The sequence below is a fragment of the Somniosus microcephalus genome, chromosome 12 (assembly GCF_052327205.1).
Source record: "Somniosus microcephalus isolate GS21.2 chromosome 12, FLI_Smic_1.0, whole genome shotgun sequence".
Lineage (NCBI taxonomy): Eukaryota > Metazoa > Chordata > Chondrichthyes > Squaliformes > Somniosidae > Somniosus > Somniosus microcephalus.
The window spans coordinates 187,693,670-187,713,452 of record NC_140998.1 but is presented as its reverse complement, the minus strand read 5'-3'; positions in this window follow the sequence as shown (position 1 = coordinate 187,713,452).

Below are 19,783 nucleotides of genomic sequence, written 5' to 3'. Positions count from 1 at the left end.
GCTCACACACCATTCTCCATTCCCCCGCGGCGGGGGGGGGCGGTGCCTTGGTGCTCACACACCATTCTCCATTCCCCGCGGGGCGGTGCCTTGGTGCTCACACACCATTCTCCATTCCCCCGCGGGGGGGGGCGGTGCCTTGGTGCTCACACAGCATTCTCCATACCCACCGTGGGGTGGTGCCTTGGTGCTCACACAGCATTCTCCATTCCCCCGCAGGGCGGTGCCTTGGTGCTCACACACCATTCTCCATTCCCCCGCGGGGGGGCGGTGCATTGGTGCTCACACAGCATTCTCCATTCCCCCGCGGGGTGGTGCCTTGGTGCTCACACACCATTCTCCATTCCCCCGTGGGGGGGGCGGTGCCTTGGTGCTCACACACCATTCTCCATTCCCCCGTGGGGCGGTGCCTTGGTGCTCACACACCGTTCTCCATTCCCCCGCGGGGGGGGCGGTGCCCTGGGGCTCACACACCATTCTCCATTCCCCCGTGGGGGGGGGCGGTGCTTTGGTGCTCACACACCATTCTCCATTCCCCCGTGGGATGGTGCCTTGGTGTTCACACACCATTCTCCATTCCCCCGCGGGGCGGTGCCTTGGTGCTCACACACCATTCTCCATTCCCCCACGGGGCGGTGCCTTGGTGCTCACACACCATTCTCCATTCCCCCCGCGGCGGGGGCGGTGCCTTGGTGCTCACACACCATTCTCCATACCTCCCGCGGGGGAGGCGGTGCCTTGGTGCTCACACACCATTCTCCATTCCCCCGTGGGGGTGGCGGTGCCTTGGTGCTCACACACCATTCTCCATTCCCCCGTTGGGGGGACGGATCCTTGGTTCTCACACACCATTCTCCATTCCCCGTGGGGGGGGGGCTGTGCCTTGGTGCTCACACACCATTCTCCACTCCCCGTGTGGCGGTGCCTTGGTGCTCACACACCATCCTCCATTCCCCCGGGGGGCGGTGCCTTGGTGCTCACACACCATTCTCCATTCCCCCGTGGGGCGGTGCCTTGGTGCTCACACACCATTCTCCATTCCCCCACGGCGGGGGGCGGTGCCTTGGTGCTCACACACCATTCTCCATTCCCCCACGGCGGTGGGCGGTGCCTTGGTGCTCACACACCATTCTCCATTCCACCGCGGGGCGGTGCCATGGTGCTCACACACCATTCTCCATTCCCCCTTGGGGGGGCGGTGCCTTGGTGCTCACACACCATTCTCCATTCCCCCGTGGGGCGGTGCCTTGATGCTCACACACCATTCTCCATTCCCCCGTGGGGCGGTGCCTTGGTGCTCACACACTATTCTCCATTCCCCGCGGGGTGGTGCCTTGGTGCTCACACACCATTCTACATTCCCCCGCTGGGGGGGCGGTGCCTTGGTGCTCACACACCATTCTCCATTCCCCCGTGGGGTGGTGCCTTGGTGCTCACACACCATTCTCCATTCCCCGTGGGGCAGTGCCTTGGTGCTCACACACCATTCTCCATTCCCTGCGGGGCGGTGCCTTGGTGCTCACACACCATTCTCCATTCCCCCGTGGGGTGGTGCCTTGGTGCTCACACACCATTCTCCATTCCCCGTGCGGGGGGCGGTGCCTTGGTGCTCACACAGCATTCTCCATACCCACCGTGGGGCGGTGCCTTGGTGCTCACACACCATTCTCCATTCCCCCGCGGGGGGCGCAGTGCCTTGGGGCTCACACACCATTCTCCATTCCCCCGTGGGGGTGGCGGTGTCTTGGTGCTCACACACCATTCTCCATTCCCCCGCGGCGGTGGGCGGTGCCTTGGTGCTCACACACCATTCTCCATTCCCCCGCGGGGCGGTGCCTTGGTGCTCACACACCATTCTCCATTCCCCCGCGGGGCGGTGCCTTGGTGCTCACACACCATTCTCCATTACCCCGTGTTGCGGTGCCTTGGTGCTCACACACCATTCTCCATTCACCCGTGGGGGAGGCGGTGCCTTGGTGCTCACACACCATTCTCCATTCCCCCACGGGGCGCTGCCTTGGTGCTCACACACCATTCTCCATTCCCCCGTGTTGCGGTGCCTTGGTGCTCACACACCATTCTCCATTCCCCCCGTGGCGTGGGCGGTGCCTTGGTGCTCACACACCATTTTCCATTCCCCGTGGGGCAGTGCCTTGGTGCTCACACACCATTCTGCATTCCCCCCGCGGGTGGGGCGGTGCCTTGGTGCTCACACACCATTCTCCATTCCCCCGCGGGGCGGTGCCTTGGTGCTCGCACACCATTCTCCAGTCCCCCGTGTTGCAGTGCCTTGGTGCTCACACACCATTCTCCATTCCCCCGTGGGGGAGGCGGTGCCTTTGTGCTCACACACCATTCTCCATTCCCCCGCGGGGCGGTGCCTTGGTGCTCACACACCATTCTCCATTCCCCCGTGTTGCGGTGCCTTGGTGCTCACACACCATTCTCCATTCCCCCCGCGGCGGGGGCGGTGCCATGGTCCTCACACACCATTTTCCATTCCCCGTGGGGCGGTGCCTTGGTGCTCACACACCATTCTCCATTCCCCGTCGGGGTGGCGGTGCCTTGGTGCTCACACACCATTCTCCATTCCCCCGTGGAGGGGGCGGTGCCTTGGTGCTCACACACCATTCTCCATTCCCCGTGGGGGGGTGGCGGTGCCTTGGTGCTCACACACCATTCTCCATTCCCCCACGGGGGGAGGCGGTGCCTTGGTGCTCACACACCATTCTCCATTCCCCCGTGGGGCGGTGCCTTGGTGCTCACACACCATTCCCCATTCCCCGTGGGGCGGTGCCTTGGTGCTCACACACCATTCTCCATTCCCCGTGGGGCGGTGCCTTGGTGCTCAGACACCATTCTCCATTCCCCCGCGGGGCGGTGCCATGGTGCTCACACACCATTCTAGATTCCCCCGCGGGGGGGGTGGTGCCTTGGTGCTCACACACCATTCTCCATTCCCCCGTGGGGGGGCGGTTCCTTGGTGCTCACACACCATTCTCCATTCCCCCGTGGGTGGGGGGTTCCTTGGTGCTCACACACCATTCTCCATTCCCCCGTGGGGGGGGGCGGTGCCTTGGTGCTCACACACCATTCTCCATTCCCCCGTGGGTGGGGTCGGTGCATTGGTGCTCACACACCATTCTCCATTCCCCCGTGGGGGGGCGGTGCCTTGGTGCTCACACACCATTCTCCATTCCCCCGCGGGGGGGGGATGCCTTGGTGCTCACACACCATTCTCCATTCCCCCGTGGGGGGGGAGCGGTGCCTTGGTGCTCACACAACATTCTCCATTCCCCCGTGGGGGGGCGGTGCCTTGGTGCTCACACACCATTCTCCATTCCCCGCGGGGCGGTGCCTTGGTGCTCACACACCATTCTCCATTCCCCCGCGGGGGTGGGGTGCGGTGCCTTGGTGCTCACACACCATTCTCCATTCCCCCGTGGCGGTGGGGGCGGTGCCTTGGTGCTCACACACCATTCTCCATTCCCCGCGGGGCGGTGCCTTGGTGCTCACACACCATTCTCCATTCCCCCGCGGGGGGGGGGCGGTGCCTTGGTGCTCACACAGCATTCTCCATACCCACCGTGGGGTGGTGCCTTGGTGCTCACACAGCATTCTCCATTCCCCCGCAGGGCGGTGCCTTGGTGCTCACACACCATTCTCCATTCCCCCGCGGGGGGGCGGTGCATTGGTGCTCACACACCATTCTCCATTCCCCCGTGGGGCGGTGCCTTGGTGCTCACACACCGTTCTCCATTCCCCCGCGGGGGGGGCGGTGCCCTGGGGCTCACACACCATTCTCCATTCCCCCGTGGGGGGGGCGGTGCTTTGGTGCTCACACACCATTCTCCATTCCCCCGTGGGATGGTGCCTTGGTGTTCACACACCATTCTCCATTCCCCCGCGGGGCGGTGCCTTGGTGCTCACACACCATTCTCCATTCCCCCACGGGGCGGTGCCTTGGTGCTCACACACCATTCTCCATTCCCCCCGCGGCGGGGGCGGTGCCTTGGTGCTCACACACCATTCTCCATACCTCCCGCGGGGGAGGCGGTGCCTTGGTGCTCACACACCATTCTCCATTCCCCCGTGGGGGTGGCGGTGCCTTGGTGCTCACACACCATTCTCCATTCCCCCGTTGGGGGGACGGATCCTTGGTTCTCACACACCATTCTCCATTCCCCGTGGGGGGGGGAGGCGGTGCCTTGGTGCTCACACACCATTCTCCACTCCCCGTGTGGCGGTGCCTTGGTGCTCATACACCATCCTCCATTCCCCCGGGGGGCGGTGCCTTGGTGCTCACACACCATTCTCCACTCCCCCGTGGGGCAGTGCCTTGGTGCTCACACACCATTCTCCATTCCCCCACGGCGGGGGGCGGTGCCTTGGTGCTCACACACCATTCTCCATTCCCCCACGGCGGTGGGCGGTGCCTTGGTGCTCACACACCATTCTCCATTCCCCCGCGGGGCGGTGCCATGGTGCTCACACACCATTCTCCATTCCCCCTTGGGGGGGCGGTGCCTTGGTGCTCACACACCATTCTCCATTCCCCCGTGGGGCGGTGCCTTGATGCTCACACACCATTCTCCATTCCCCCGTGGGGCGGTGCCTTGGTGCTCACACACTATTCTCCATTCCCCGCGGGGTGGTGCCTTGGTGCTCACACACCATTCTACATTCCCCCGCTGGGGTGGCGGTGCCTTGGTGCTCACACACCATTCTCCATTCCCCCGTGGGGTGGTGCCTTGGTGCTCACACACCATTCTCCATTCCCCGTGGGGCAGTGCCTTGGTGCTCACACACCATTCTCCATTCCCTGCGGGGCGGTGCCTTGGTGCTCACACACCATTCTCCATTCCCCCGTGGGGTGGTGCCTTGGTGCTCACACACCATTCTCCATTCCCCGTGCGGGGGGCGGTGCCTTGGTGCTCACACAGCATTCTCCATACCCACCGTGGGGCGGTGCCTTGGTGCTCACACACCATTCTCCATTCCCCCGCGGTGCGATGCCTTGGTGCTCACACACCATTCTCCATTCCCCCGCGGGGGGGCGGTGCATTGGTGCTCACACAGCATTCTCCATTCCCCCGCGGGGTGGTGCCTTGGTGCTCACACACCATTCTCCATTCCCCGTGCGGGGGGCGGTGCCTTGGTGCTCACACACCATTCTCCATTCCCCCGTGGGGCGGTGCCTTGGTGCTCACACACCATTCTCCATTCCCCCGCGTGGGGCGCAGTGCCTTGGGGCTCACACACCATTCTCCATTCCCCCGTGGGGGTGGCGGTGTCTTGGTGCTCACACACCATTCTCCATTCCCCCGTGGGGGGGGCGGTGCCTTGGTGCTCACACACCATTCTCCATTCCCCCGCGGCGGTGGGCGGTGCCTTGGTGCTCACACACCATTCTCCATTCCCCCACGGGGCGGTGCCTTGGTGCTCACACACCATTCTCCATTCCCCCGCGGGGCGGTGCCTTGGTGCTCACACACCATTCTCCATTCCCCCGTGTTGCGGTGCCTTGGTGCTCACACACCATTCTCCATTCCCCCGTGGGGGAGGCGGTGCCTTGGTGCTCACACACCATTCTCCATTCCCCCACGGGGCGCTGCCTTGGTGCTCACACACCATTCTCCATTCCCCCGTGTTGCGGTGCCTTGGTGCTCACACACCATTCTCCATTCCCCCCGTGGCGTGGGCGGTGCCTTGGTGCTCACACACCATTTTCCATTCCCCGTGGGGCAGTGCCTTGGTGCTCACACACCATTCTGCATTCCCCCCGCGGGTGGGGCGGTGCCTTGGTGCTCACACACCATTCTCCATTCCCCCGCGGGGCGGTGCCTTGGTGCTCGCACACCATTCTCCATTCCCCCGTGTTGCGGTGCCTTGGTGCTCACACACCATTCTCCATTCACCCGTGGGGGAGGCGGTGCCTTGGTGCTCACACACCATTCTCCATTCCCCCGCGGGGCGGTGCCTTGGTGCTCACACACCATTCTCCATTCCCCCGTGTTGCGGTGCCTTGGTGCTCACACACCATTCTCCATTCCCCCCGCGGCGGGGGCGGTGCCATGGTCCTCACACACCATTTTCCATTCCCCGTGGGGCGGTGCCTTGGTGCTCACACACCAATCTCCATTCCCCCCGCGGGTGGGGCTGTGCCTTGGTGCTCACACACCATTCTCCATTCCCCCGTCGGGGTGGCGGTGCCTTGGTGCTCACACACCATTCTCCATTCCCCCGTGGAGGGGGCGGTGCCTTGGTGCTCACACACCATTCTCCATTCCCCGTGGGGGGGTGGCGGTGCCTTGGTGCTCACACACCATTCTCCATTCCCCCACGGGGGGAGGCGGTGCCTTGGTGCTCACAGACCATTCTCCATTCCCCCGCGGGGTGGACGGTGCCTTGGTGCTCACACACCATCCTCCATTCCCCCGGGGGGCGGTGCCTTGGTGCTCACACACCATTCTCCATTCCCCCGTGGGGCGGTGCCTTGGTGCTCACACACCATTCTCCATTCCCCCGCCGGGTGGGGCGGTGCCTTGGTGCTCCCACACCATTCTCCATTCCCCCGCGGCGGTGGGCGGTGCCTTGTTGCTCACACACCATTCTACATTCCCCCGCTGGGTGGCGGTGCCTTGGTGCTCACACACCATTCTCCATTCCTCCGCGGGGGGGGTTGCCTTGGCGCTCACACACCATTCTCTATTCCCCCGTTGGGCGGTACCTTGGTGCTCACACACCATTCTCCATTCCCCCGTGGAAGGGGGGCCTTGGTGCTCACACACCATTCTCCATTCCCCCGCGGGGGGGGCGGTGCCTTGGTGCTCACACACCATTCTCCATTCCCCCGTGGGGCGGTGCCTTGGTGCTCACACACCATTCTCCATTCCCCCGTGGGGGGGGCGGTGCCTTGGTGCTCACACACCATTCTCCATTCCCCCGTGGGGGTGCGGTGCCTTGGTGCTCACACACCATTCTCCATTCCCCCGTGGGGGAGCGGTGCCTTGGTGCTCACACACCATTCTCCATTCCCCCGCAGGGCGGTGCCTTGGTGCTCACACACCATTCTCCATTCCCCCGTGGGAGCGGGGCCTTGGTGCTCACACACCATTCTCCATTCCCCCGCGGCGGTGGTCGGTGCCTTGGTGCTCACACACCATTCTCCATTCCCCCGCGGGCGGGGCGGTGCCTTGGTGCTCACACACCATTCCCCATTCCCCCGTGGGGCGGTGCCTTGGTGCTCACACACCATTCTCCATTCCCCCGTTGGGGGGACGGTGCCTTGGTTCTCACACACCATTCTCCACTCCCCGTGGGGGGTGGGGCGGTGCCTTGGTGCTCACACACCATTCTCCACTCCCCGTGGGGCGGTGCCTTGGTGCTCACACACCATCCTCCATTCCCCCGGGGGGCGGTGCCTTGGTGCTCACACACCATTCTCCATTCCCCCGTGGGGCGGTGCCTTGGTGCTCACACACCATTCTCCATTCCCCCGTGGGGCGGTGCCTTGGTGCTCACACACCATTCTCCATTCCCCCGTGGGGCGGTGCCTTGGTGCTCACACACCATTCTCCATTCCCCCGTGGGGCGGTGCCTTGGTGCTCACACACCATTCCCCATTCCCCGTGGGGCGGTGCCTTGGTGCTCACACACCATTCTCCATTCCCCGTGGGGCGGTGCCTTGGTGCTCAGACACCATTCTTCATTCCCCCGCGGGGCGGTGCCATGGTGCTCACACACCATTCTAGATTCCCCCGCGGGGGGGGCGGTGCCTTGGTGCTCACACACCATTCTCCATTCCCCCGCGGGGCGGTGCCATGGTGCTCACACACCATTCTAGATTCCCCCGCGGCGGGGGGCGGTGCCTTGGTGCTCACACACCATTCTCCATTCCCCCGTGGGGGGGCGGTTCCTTGGTGCTCACACACCATTCTCCATTCCCCAGTGGGTGGGGGATTCCTTGGTGCTCACACACCATTCTCCATTCCCCCGTGGGGGGGGGCGGTGCCTTGGTGCTCACACACCATTCTCCATTCCCCCGTGGGGGGGTCGGTGCATTGGTGCTCACACACCATTCTCCATTCCCCCGTGGGGGGGCGGTGCCTTGGTGCTCACACACCATTCTCCATTCCCCCGCGGGGGGGGGATGCCTTGGTGCTCACACACCATTCTCCATTCCCCCGTGGGGGGGGAGCGGTGCCTTGGTGCTCACACAACATTCTCCATTCCCCCGTGGGGGGGCGGTGCCTTGGTGCTCACACACCATTTTCCATTCCCCGCGGGGCGGTGCCTTGGTGCTCACACACCATTCTCCATTCCCCCGCGGTGGGGGGTGCTGTGCCTTGGTGCTCACACACCATTCTCCATTCCCCGCGGGGCGCTGCCTTGGTGCTCACACACCATTCTCCATTCCCCCGCAGGGGGGGGCGGTGCCTTGGTGCTCACACACCATTCTCCATTCCCCCGCGGGGCGGTGCCTTGGTGCTCACACACCATTCTCCATTCCCCCGCGGGGGGGCGGTGCATTGGTGCTCACACAGCATTCTCCATTCCCCCGTGGGGGGGGCGGTGCCTTGGTGCTCACACACCATTCTCCATTCCCCCGTGGGATGGTGCCTTGGTGTTCACACACCATTCTCCATTCCCCCGCGGGGCGGTGCCTTGGTGCTCACACACCATTCTCCATTCCCCCGCGGGGCGGTGCCTTGGTGCTCACACACCATTCTCCATTCCCCCGTGTTGCGGTGCCTTGGTGCTCACACACCATTCTCCATTCCCCCGTGGGGGAGGCGGTGCCTTGGTGCTCACACACCATTCTCCATTACCCCGTGGGGCGGTGCCTTTGTGCTCACACACCATTCTCCATTTCCCCGCGGGGCGGTGCCTTGTTGCTCACACACCATTCTCCATTCCCCGCGGGGCGGTGCCTTGGTGCTCACACACCATTCTCCATTCCCCCGTGGGGGGGCGGTGCCTTGGTGCTCACACACCATTCTCCATTCCCCCCGCGGGGGGGGGATGCCTTGGTGCTCACACACCATTCTCCATTCCCCCGTGGGGGGGGAGCGGTGCCTTGGTGCTCACACAACATTCTCCATTCCCCCGTGGGGGGGCGGTGCCTTGGTGCCCACACACCATTTTCCATTCCCCGCGGGGCGGTGCCTTGGTGCTCACACACCATTCTCCATTCCCCCGCGGTGGGGGGTGCTGTGCCTTGGTGCTCACACACCATTCTCCATTCCCCGCGGGGCGGTGCCTTGGTGCTCACACACCATTCTCCATTCCCCCGCAGGGGGGGGGCGGTGCCTTGGTGCTCACACAGCATTCTCCATACCCACCGTGGGGCGGTGCCTTGGTGCTCACACAACATTCTCCATTCCCCCGTGGGGGGGCGGTGCCTTGGTGCTCACACACCATTTTCCATTCCCCGCGGGGTGGTGCCTTGGTGCTCACACACCATTCTCCATTTCCCCGCGGGGCGGTGCCTTGTTGCTCACACACCATTCTCCATTCCCCGCGGGGCGGTGCCTTGGTGCTCACACACCATTCTCCATTCCCCCGCAGGGGGGGGCGGTGCCTTGGTGCTCACACAGCATTCTCCATACCCACCGTGGGGCGGTGCCTTGGTGCTCACACACCATTCTCCATTCCCCCGCGGGGCGCTGCCTTGGTGCTCACACACCATTCTCCATTCCCCCGCGGGGGGGCGGTGCATTGGTGCTCACACAGCATTCTCCATTCCCCCGCGGGGGGGGGCGGTGCCTTGGGGCTCACACACCATTATCCATTCCCCCGTGGGGGGGGCGGTGCCTTGGTGCTCACACACCATTCTCCATTCCCCCGTGGGATGGTGCCTTGGTGTTCACACACCATTCTCCATTCCCCCGCGGGGCGGTGCCTTGGTGCTCACACACCATTCTCCATTCCCCCGCGGGGCGGTGCCTTGGTGCTCACACACCATTCTCCATTCCCCCGTGTTGCGGTGCCTTGGTGCTCACACACCATTCTCCATTCCCCCGTGGGGGAGGCGGTGCCTTGGTGCTCACACACCATTCTCCATTCCCCCGTGGGGCGGTGCCTTGGTGCTCACACACCATTCTCCATTTCCCCGCGGGGCGGTGCCTTGTTGCTCACACACCATTCTCCATTCCCCCGGCGGGGGGGCGGTGCCTTGGTGCTCACACACCATTCTCCATTTCCCCGCGGGGCGGTGCCTTGGTGCTCACACACCATTCTCCATTCCCCCGTGTTGCGGTGCCTTGGTGCTCACAACATTCTCCATTCCCCCGCGGGGCGGTGCCTTGGTGCTCACACACCATTCTCGATTCCCCCGTGTTGCGGTGCCTTGGTGCTCACACACCATTCTCCATTCCCCCGTGGGGCGGTGCCTTGGTGCTCACACACCATTCTCCATTCCCCCGTGGGGCGGTGCCTTGGTGCTCACACACCATTCCCCATTCCCCGTGGGGCGGTGCCTTGGTGCTCACACACCATTCTCCATTCCCCGTGGGGCGGTGCCTTGGTGCTCAGACACCATTCTTCATTCCCCCGCGGGGCGGTGCCATGGTGCTCACACACCATTCTAGATTCCCCCGCGGGGGGGGGCGGTGCCTTGGTGCTCACACACCATTCTCCATTCCCCCGTGGGGCGGTGCCATGGTGCTCACACACCATTCTAGATTCCCCCGCGGGGGGGGGCGGTGCCTTGGTGCTCACACACCATTCTCCATTCCCCCGTGGGGGGGCGGTTCCTTGGTGCTCACACACCATTCTCCATTCCCCAGTGGGTGGGGGATTCCTTGGTGCTCACACACCATTCTCCATTCCCCCGTGGGGGGGGGCGGTGCCTTGGTGCTCACACACCATTCTCCATTCCCCCGTGGGGGGGTCGGTGCATTGGTGCTCACACACCATTCTCCATTCCCCCGTGGGGGGGCGGTGCCTTGGTGCTCACACACCATTCTCCATTCCCCCGCGGGGGGGGGATGCCTTGGTGCTCACACACCATTCTCCATTCCCCCGTGGGGGGGGAGCGGTGCCTTGGTGCTCACACAACATTCTCCATTCCCCCGTGGGGGGCGCGGTGCCTTGGTGCTCACACACCATTTTCCATTCCCCGCGGGGCGGTGCCTTGGTGCTCACACACCATTCTCCATTCCCCCGCGGTGGGGGGTGCGGTGCCTTGGTGCTCACAGACCATTCTCCATTCCCCCGCGGTGGGGGGGGCAGTGCCTTGGTGCTCACACACCATTCTCCATTCCCCGCGGGGCGGTGCCTTGGTGCTCACACACCATTCTCCATTCCCCGCAGGGGGGGGCGGTGCCTTGGTGCTCACACAGCATTCTCCATACCCACCGTGGGGCGGTGCCTTGGTGCTCACACACCATTCTCCATTCCACCATGGGGGACGGTGCATTGGTGCTCATACAGCATTCTCCATTCCCCCGCGGGGTGGTGCCTTGCTGCTCACACACCATTCTCCATTCCCCCGTGGGGGGGGCGGTGCCTTGGTGCTCACACACCATTCTCCATTCCCCCGTGGGGCGGTGCCTTGGTGCTCACACACCATTCTCCATTCCCCCGCGGGGGGGACGGTGCCTTGGTGCTCACACACCATTCTCCATTCCCCCGCGGGGGGGACGGTGCCTTGGTGCTCACACACCATTCTCCATTCCCCCGCGGGGCGGTGCCTTGGTGCTCACACACCATTCTCCATTCCCCCGCGGGGCGGTGCCTTGGTGCTCACACACCATTCTCCATTCCCCCGTGTTGCGGTGCCTTGGTGCTCACACACCATTCTCCATTCCCCCGTGGGGGAGGCGGTGCCTTGGTGCTCACACACCATTCTCCATTCCCCCGCGGGGCGGTGCCTTGGTGCTCACACAACATTCTCCATTCCCCCGTGTTGCGGTGCCTTGGTGCTCACACACCATTCTCCATTCCCCCCGCGGCGGGGGCGGTGCCTTGGTGCTCACACACCATTCTCCATTCCCTGTGGGGCGGTGCCTTGGTGCTCACACACCATTCTCCATACCCGCCGCGGGGGGGGCGGTACCTTGTTGCTCACAGACCATTCTCCATTCCCCCGTGGGGGGGGCGGTGCCTTGGTGCTCACACACCATTCTCCATTCCCCGTGGGGGGGGGGGCGGTGCCTTGGTGCTCACACACCATTCTCCACTCCCCGTGGGGCGGTGCCTTGGTGCTCACACACCATCCTCCATTCCCCCGGGGGGCGGTGCCTTGGTGCTCACACACCATTCTCCATTCCCCCGTGGGGCGGTGCCTTGGTGCTCACACACCATTCTCCATTCCCCCGCGGGGGGGGGCGGTGCCTTGGTGCTCACACACCATTCTCCATTCCCCCGCGGCGGTGGGCGGTGCCTTGGTGCTCACACACCATTCTCCATTCCCCCGCGGGGCGGTGCCATGGTGCTCACACACCATTCTCCATTCCCCCGCGGGGGGGACGGTGCCTTGGTGCTCACACACCATTCTCCATTCCCCCGTGGGGCGGTGCCTTGGTGCTCACACACCATTCTCCATTCCCCCTTGGGGGGGCGGTGCCTTGGTGCTCACACACCATTCTCCATTCCCCCGTGGGGCGGTGCCTTGATGCTCACACACCATTCTCCATTCCCCCGTGGGGCGGTGCCTTGATGCTCACACACTATTCTCCATTCCCCGCGGGGTGGTGCCTTGGTGCTCACACACCATTCTACATTCCCCCGCTGGGGGGGCGGTGCCTTGGTGCTCACACACCATTCTCCATTCCCCCGCGGGGGGGGGGCGCCTTGGCGCTCACACACCATTCTCCATTCCCCCGTGGGGCGGTGCCTTGGTGCTCGCACACCATTCTCCATTCCCCCGTGGGGAGGTGCCTTGGTGCTCACACACCATTCTCCATTCCCCCGTGGGGGGGGGGCGGTGCGTTGGTGCTCACACACCATTCTCCATTCCCCCGTGGGGCGGTGCCTTGGTGCTCACACACCATTCTCCATTCCCCGTGGGGCAGTGCCTTGGTGCTCACACACCATTCTCCATTCCCTGCGGGGCGGTGCCTTGGTGCTCACACACCATTCTCCATTCCCCCGTGAGGGGGGGCGGAGCCTTGGTGCTCACACACCATTCTCCATTCCCCCGTGGGGCGGTGCCTTGGTGCTCACACACCATTCTCCATTCCCCCGTGGGGTGGGCGGTGCCTTGGTGCTCACACGCCATTCTCCATTCCCCGTGGGGCGGTGCCTTGGTGCTCACACACCATTCTCCATTCCCCCGTGGGGCGGCGCCTTGGTGCTCACACACCATTCTCCATTCCCCCGCGGCGGTGGGTGGTGCCTTGGTGCTCACACACCATTCTCCATTGCCCCGCGGGGCGGTGCCATGGTGCTCACACACCATTCTAGATTCCCCCGCGGGGGGGCGGTGCCTTGGTGCTCACACACCATTCTCCATTCCCCCGTGGGGGGGGGGTTCCTTGGTGCTCACACACCATTTTCCATTCCCCCGAGGGGCGGTCCCTTGGTGCTCACACACCATTCTCCATTCCCCCGTGGGGGGGCGGTGCATTGGTGCTCACACACCATTCTCCATTCCCCCGTGGGGGGGCAGTGCCTTGGTGCTCACACACCATTCTCCATTCCCCCGCAGGGGGGGGATGCCTTGGTGCTCACACACCATTCTCCATTCCCCCGTGGGGGGGGAGCGGTGCATTAGTGCTCACACACCATTCTCCATTCCCCCGTGGGGGGGCGGTGCCTTGGTGCTCACACACCATTCTCCATTCCCCGCGGGGCGGTGCCTTGGTGCTCACACACCATTCTCCATTCCCCCGCGTGGGGGGGGTGCGGTGCCTTGGTGCTCACACAGCATTCTCCATACCCACCGTGGGGCGGTGCCTTGGTGCTCACACACCATTCTCCATTCCCCCGCGGGGCGGTGCCTTGGTGCTCACACACCATTCTCCATTCCCCCGTGGGGCGGTGCATTGGTGCTCACACACCATTCTCCATTCCCCCGCGGGGGAGCGGTGCCTTGGTGCTCACACACCATTCTCCATTCCCCCGCGGGGTGGTGCCTTGGTGCTCACACACCATTCTCCATTCCCCCGTGGGGGGGGCGGTGCCTTGGTGCTCACACACCATTCTCCATTCCCCCGTGGGGCGGTGCCTTGGTGCTCACACACCATTCTCCATTCCCCCGCGGGGGGGGCGGTGCCTTGGGGCTCACACACCATTCTCCATTCCCCCGTGGGATGGTGCCTTGGTGTTCACACACCATTCTCCATTCCCCCGCGGGGCTGTGCCTTGGTGCTCACACACCATTCTCCATTCCCCCTCGGGGCGGTGCCTTGGTGCTCACACACCATTCTCCATTCCCCCGTGGGATGGTGCCTTGGTGTTCACACACCATTCTCCATTCCCCCGCGGGGCGGTGCCTTGGTGCTCACACACCATTCTCCATTCCCCCTCGGGGCGGTGCCTTGGTGCTCACACACCATTCTCCATTCCCCCGTGGGGCGGTGCCTTGGTGCTCACACACCATTCTCCATTTCCCCGCGGGGCGGTGCCTTGGTGCTCACACACCATTCTCCATTCCCCCGTGGGGGGGCGGTGCCTTGGTGCTCACACACCATTCTCCATTCCCCCGCGGCGGGGGGATGCCTTGGTGCTCACAGACCATTCTCCATTCCCCCGTGGGGGGGGAGCGGTGCCTTGGTGCTCACACAACATTCTCCATTCCCCGTGGGGGGGCGGTGCCTTGGTGCTCACACACCATTTTCCATTCCCGCGGGGCGGTGCCTTGGTGCTCACACACCATTCTCCATTCCCCCGCGGTGGGGGTGCTGTGCCTTGGTGCTCACACACCATTCTCCATTCCCCGCGGGGCGGTGCCTTGGTGCTCACACACCATTCTCCATTCCCCCGCAGGGGGGGGCGGTGCCTTGGTGCTCACACAGCATTCTCCATACCCACCGTGGGGCGGTGCCTTGGTGCTCACACAACATTCTCCATTCCCCCGTGGGGGGGCGGTGCCTTGGTGCTCACACACCATTTTCCATTCCCCGCGGGGCGGTGCCTTGGTGCTCACACACCATTCTCCATTTCCCCGCGGGGCGGTGCCTTGTTGCTCACACACCATTCTCCATTCCCCGCGGGGCGGTGCCTTGTTGCTCACACACCATTCTCCATTCCCCCGCAGGGGGGGGCGGTGCCTTGGTGCTCACACAGCATTCTCCATACCCACCGTGGGGCGGTGCCTTGGTGCTCACACACCATTCTCCATTCCCCGCGGGGCGCTGCCTTGGTGCTCACACACCATTCTCCATTCCCCCGCGGTGGGGCGGTGCATTGGTGCTCACACAGCATTCTCCATTCCCCCGCGGGGGGGGCGGTGCCTTGGGGCTCACACACCATTATCCATTCCCCCGTGGGGGGGGCGGTGCCTTGGTGCTCACACACCATTCTCCATTCCCCCGTGGGATGGTGCCTTGGTGTTCACACACCATTATCCATTCCCCCGCGGGGCGGTGCCTTGGTGCTCACACACCATTCTCCATTCCCCGTGGGGCGGTGCCTTGGTGCTCAAACACCATTCTCCATTCCCCCGTGTTGCGGTGCCTTGGTGCTCACACACCATTCTCCATTCCCCCGTGGGGGAGGCGGTGCCTTGGTGCTCACACACCATTCTCCATTCCCCCGTGGGGCGGTGCCTTGGTGCTCACACACCATTCTCCATTTCCCCGCGGGGCGGTGCCTTGTTGCTCACACACCATTCTCCATTCCCCCGGCGGGGGGGCGGTGCCTTGGTGCTCACACACCATTCTCCATTTCCCCGCGGGGCGGTGCCTTGGTGCTCACACACCATTCTCCATTCCCCCGTGTTGCGGTGCCTTGGTGCTCACAACATTCTCCATTCCCCCGCGGGACGGTGCCTTGGTGCCTCACACACCATTCTCGATTCCCCGTGTTGCGGTGCCTTGGTGCTCACACACCATTCTCCATTCCCCCGTGGGGCGGTGCCTTGGTGCTCACACACCATTCTCCATTCCCCCGTGGGGCGGTGCCTTGGTGCTCACACACCATTCCCCATTCCCCGTGGGGCGGTGCCTTGGTGCTCACACACCATTCTCCATTCCCCGTGGGGCGGTGCCTTGGTGCTCAGACACCATTCTTCATTCCCCCGCGGGGCGGTGCCATGGTGCTCACACACCATTCTAGATTCACCCGCGGGGGGGGCGGTGCCTTGGTGCTCACACACCATTCTCCATTCCCCCGCGGGGGGGGGGCGGTTCCTTGGTGCTCACACACCATTCTCCATTCCCCAGTGGGTGGGGGATTCCTTGGTGCTCACACACCATTCTCCATTCCCCCGTGGGGGGGGGCGGTGCCTTGGTGCTCACACACCATTCTCCATTCCCCCGTGGGGGGGTCGGTGCATTGGTGCTCACACACCATTCTCCATTCCCCCGTGGGGGGGCGGTGCCTTGGTGCTCACACACCATTCTCCATTCCCCCGCGGGGGGGGGATGCCTTGGTGCTCACACACCATTCTCCATTCCCCCGTGGGGGGGGAGCGGTGCCTTGGTGCTCACACAACATTCTCCATTCCCCCGTGGGGGGCGCGGTGCCTGGTGCTCACACACCATTTTCCATTCCCCGCGGGGCGGTGCCTTGGTGCTCACACACCATTCTCCATTCCCCCGCGGTGGGGGGTGCGGTGCCTTGGTGCTCACACACCATTCTCCATTCCCCCCGCGGCGGGGGCGGTGCCTTGGTGCTCACACACCATTCTCCATACCTGCCGCGGGGGGGGGCGGTACCTTGTTGCTCACACACCATTCTCCATTCCCCCGTGGGGGGGGCGGTGCCTTGGTGCTCACACACCATTCTCCATTCCCCCGTTGGGGGGATGGTGCCTTGGTTCTCACACACCATTCTCCATTCCCCGTGGGGGTGGGGGCGGTGCCTTGGTGCTCACACACCATTCTCCACTCCCCGTGGGGCGGTGCCTTGGTGCTCACACACCATCCTCCATTCCCCCGGGGGGCGGTGCCTTGGTGCTCACAAACCTTCTCCATTCCCCCGTGGGGCGGTGCCTTGGTGCTCACACACCATTCTCCATTCCCCCGCTGGGGGGGGCGGTGCCTTGGTGCTCACACACCATTCTCCATTCCCCCGCGGCGGTGGGCGGTGCCTTGGTGCTCACACACCATTCTCCATTCCCCCGCGGGGCGGTGCCATGGTGCTCACACACCATTCTCCATTCCCCCGCGGGGGGGACGGTGCCTTGGTGCTCACACACCATTCTCCATTCCCCCGTGGGGCGGTGCCTTGGTGCTCACACACCATTCTCCATTCCCCCTTGGGGGGGCGGTGCCTTGGTGCTCACACACCATTCTCCATTCCCCCGTGGGGCGGTGCCATGATGCTCACACACCATTCTCCATTCCCCCGTGGGGCGGTGGCCTTGATGCTCACACACTATTCTCCATTCCCCGCGGGTGGTGCCTTGCTGCTCACACACCATTCTACATTCCCCCGCTGGGGGGGCGGTGCCTTGGTGCTCACACACCATTCTCCATTCGCCCGCGGGGGGGGGGTGGTGCCTTGGTGCTCACACACCATTCTCCATTCCCCCGCGGGGGTGGGTGCCTTGGCGCTCACACACCATTCTCCATTCCCCCGTGGGGCGGTGCCTTGGTGCTCACACACCATTCTCCATTCCCCCGTGGGGAGGTGCCTTGGTGCTCACACACCATTCTCCATTCCCCGTGGGGGGGGGCGGTGCGTTGGTGCTCACACACCATTCTCCATTCCCCCGTGGGGCGGTGCCTTGGTGCTCACACACCATTCTCCATTCCCCGTGGGGCAGTGCCTTGGTCCTCACACACCATTCTCCATTCCCTGCGGGGCGGTGCCTTGGTGCTCACACACCATTCTCCATTCCCCCGTGAGGGGGGGCGGAGCCTTGGTGCTCACACAACATTCTCCATTCCCCCGTGGGGCGGTGCCTTGGTGCTCACACACCATTCTCCATTCCCCCCGGGGTGGGCGGTGCCTTGGTGCTCACACACCATTCTCCATTCCCCGTGGGGCGGTGCCTTGGTGCTCACACACCATTCTCCATTCCCCCGTGGGGCGGCACCTTGGTGCTCACACACCATTCTCCATTCCCCCGCGGCGGTGGGTGGTGCCTTGGTGCTCACACACCATTCTCCATTGCCCCGCGGGGCGGTGCCATGGTGCTCACACACCATTCTAGATTCCCCCGTGGGGGGGGCGGTGCCTTGGTGCTCACACACCATTCTCCATTCCCCCCATGGGGGGGCGGTGCATTGGTGCTCACACATCATTCTCCATTCCCCCGTGGGGGGGCAGTGCCTTGGTGCTCACACACCATTCTCCATTCCCCCGCAGGGGGGGGATGCCTTGGTGCTCACACACCATTCTCCATTCCCCCGTGGGGGGGGAGCGGTGCATTAGTGCTCACACACCATTCTCCATTCCCCCGTGGGGAGGCGGTGCCTTGGTGCTCACACACCATTCTCCATTCCCCGCGGGGCGGTGCCTTGGTGCTCACACACCATTCTCCATTCCCCCGCGTGGGGGGGGTGCGGTGCCTTGGTGCTCACACAGCATTCTCCATACCCACCGTGGGGCGGTGCCTTGGTGCTCACACACCATTCTCCATTCCCCCGCGGGGCGGTGCCTTGGTGCTCACACACCATTCTCCATTCCCCCGCGGGGGGGGCGGTGCATTGGTGCTCACACAGCATTCTCCATTCCCCCGCGGGGTGGTGCCTTGGTGCTCACACACCATTCTCCATTCCCCCGTGGGGGGGGCGTTGCCTTGGTGCTCACACACCATTCTCCATTCCCCCGTGGGCGGTGCCTTGGTGCTCACACACCATTCTCCATTCCCCCGCGGGGGGGGCGGTGCCTTGGGGCTCACACACCATTCTCCATTCCCCCGTGGGATGGTGCCTTGGTGTTCACACACCATTCTCCATTCCCCCGCGGGGCGGTGCCTTGGTGCTCACACACCATTCTCCATTCCCCCTCGGGGCGGTGCCTTGGTGCTCACACACCATTCTCCATTCCCCTGTGTTGCGGTGCCTTGGTGCTCACACCATTCTCCATTCCCCCGTGGGGGAGGCGGTGCCTTGGTGCTCACACACCATTCTCCATTCCCCCGCGGGGCGGTGCCTTGGTGCTCACACAACATTCTCCATTCCCCCATGTTGCGGTGCCTTGGTGCTCACACACCATTCTCCATTCCCCCCGCGCGGGGTCGGTGCCTTGGTGCTCACACACCATTCTCCATTCCCCGTGGGGCGGTGCCTTGGTGCTCACACACCATTCTCCATACCCCCCGCGGGGGGGGCGGTGCCTTGGTGCTCACACACCATTCTCCATTCCCCCCGTTGGGGGGGGCGGTGCCTTGGTGCTCACACACCATTCTCCATTCCCCCGTTGGGGGGACGGTGCCTTGGTTCTCACACACCATTCTCCATTCCCCGTGGGGGGGGGCGGTGCCTTGGTGCTCACACACCATTCTCCACTCCCCGTGGGGCGGTGCCTTGGTGCTCACACACCATCCTCCATTCCCCCGGGGGGCGGTGCCTTGGTGCTCACACACCATTCTCCATTCCCCCGTGGGGCGGTGCCTTGGTGCTCACACACCATTCTCCATTCCCACGCGGGGGGGGGCGGTGCCTTGGTGCTCACACACCATTCTCCATTCCCCCGCGGCGGTGGGCGGTGCCTTGGTGCTCAC